The sequence below is a fragment of the Tupaia chinensis genome, unplaced genomic scaffold (genome assembly GCF_000334495.1).
Source record: "Tupaia chinensis unplaced genomic scaffold, TupChi_1.0 Scaffold000225_1, whole genome shotgun sequence".
Taxonomy (NCBI): domain Eukaryota; kingdom Metazoa; phylum Chordata; class Mammalia; order Scandentia; family Tupaiidae; genus Tupaia; species Tupaia belangeri.
Window position 1 is genome coordinate 1,866,086 of NW_006159700.1, and position 2,032 is coordinate 1,868,117.

The following is a 2,032-nucleotide window of genomic DNA, read 5'->3' on the forward strand; positions in this document are numbered from 1 at the left end:
CCGCAATCCCTTCTCCTCCATTCTCCTCTCGGGATCTTGGGCACGCACGCACACGCGCCCGGCGTGAGTTTTAAGCCACCGGGTCCGGGACACGAACCGCGGTCGACTACGTGGGAGTCCAGCGACATAGCCATTACGCTAACTACTGGTTCCCAAAATACTTTTAAAAAAATATTATGAGATCCTTCATGAAAGACCATCTTAACAAACTTTCTGTAACAAGTCATTTTATCAATATTTTTTCTATTGAAAATGACTCTGAGAGAACAAAAACATCAACAGAACATGTGATGATCACAGTCTCAAGTAGTAAGTAGAGAGAGCTAGAAAGTAAATGCATATCGATTTACTTTGCATGTGAAACTACTTCTCATACCAGTGATTCTTTTTGTAAAACTTTTTAAAAGAATTATTTTATTTAACTTTATTTATTTAAATTTGACCAGAGAGGGACAGAGTTAAGGAAGGAGAGAGAGAAAGTGAGAAAGCACGCTGCCAGGCCCAAAACTCGAACCGTGGTTGGCCATGTGGGAGTCCAGTGTCCTTAACCACACCACATGCTGACTCCATACCAGTGGTTTTTTTTTTTTTAACGTTTAGCACCATTTATTAAGTGATCTAGCTGTTATTGGAGCTGCTGCGTGTCAGCCTGTTCTTAAAACATAAATGTTCTTCCACTTCCTCTTGCCCAGGACAGAAACAACTTCCAAGTGGCACACCAACAGAACAAGAGACTCTGATGATGCCAACTTCGATGATGGTGCCATCCTGAGAGGAAGAGGGTCATGGCACATTCAACTGTGGCTTCCAGAGGTTTTGAAGAAGGAGCCTTTGGGAGCCCAGCCTGCCATGCATTTTGATGCTGTCAGTGTGAGTTTTGTATTCCATAATGGTGTTGAGCGGTAGGTTAAGCACTCGCCGAAGTGTATCCCTGATTTGGGCTGTGGTAGCTTGGTTGCTGGCAGTCTTAATCCAAATTGAAATGATGTCCTCCTGAAAGTGGACAGAGACCACAGCCCCACAAATCTTCTCCCCAACCATGAACTGTTCCTCCAACATGGCCAGGATGAGATTCTTCCAGCAACAGGAAGCCAAGCCCTTCCACAGCCCAATAATCCACTTGCCACCATTTTTATTTGCATCATCCTCCCACATGGGTTTAATTCCTTCTTTGAAGAGATGGAAGTCACTGTGGCCTGTCAGGCCCCCGGGACATACCATGTGGCTAAACCTCCAGAACTGCCCCACAGAGGTGAAGGTGCCAATCTGTTTAATACTCTGTCCGTAGCTCTGTGAACTCGTGAGACGCCGGGGGTCCTCCTGGAGTTCCAGAAAGTATAGTTGCACTGCAGGGGATGCTCTACTGGTCCGGGGACGACAGCCTTCCTCTTGCTGCTGCCCTGACTCTTGTTCCCGTCTACTTTTTCCTTCTCACCTTCCTTCTGTGTGCAGTTTTCTTCATTCTAATCTTGGTCCCCACTGTCATCATCTTTCAAGGCATCGAACTTATTTATCCTATCACCACCTCTGTTGCCACTGCCTCATGACGTCCCCATACCAGTGATTCTTAACATTATGGACATTCACCTCACAATCAGAATATACCAAACATTTTGTATTTAGTTTCACTTGTTCATGGCCCTCCCGAAGCCATGGACCCTATTTTCAAAGTGGTAGTAGTTTCCAGAAACTGACTCATTTTCTCATTTATATCCCAGAAATGCCACCGTCTCACAATCATCAATTTATTTTGTAAGTCAATCAATGTACTGGTTTAAGACTATCCTGAACAGGGAACCAGCAGTTAGCATAATGGCTATGTCGCTGGATTCCCACGTAGTTGACCGTGGTTCGCGTCCCAGACCCGGTGGCTTAGAACTCACGCCAGGCGCGTGTGCGTGCGTGCCCAGGATCCTGAGAGGAGAAGGGATTGTGGTGTGACCATCCCCCCTGGGGGGTGATTTCTCACTTTCTGTCTCTATGTCTCTCTCTGGCGAGCGCATGCGCCCTATAGCGAAAAACCTCTCAAAAA

General features: G+C 46.2%; 1 pseudogene; it reads right to left on the minus strand.

Annotated features, from left to right (window-relative positions):
• Positions 1-701: 701 nt before the first annotated feature.
• On the minus strand, positions 702-1,637 carry LOC102498322 (eukaryotic translation initiation factor 4E type 2 pseudogene; annotated as a pseudogene).
• Between the last annotated feature and the right edge of the window lie 395 nt (positions 1,638-2,032).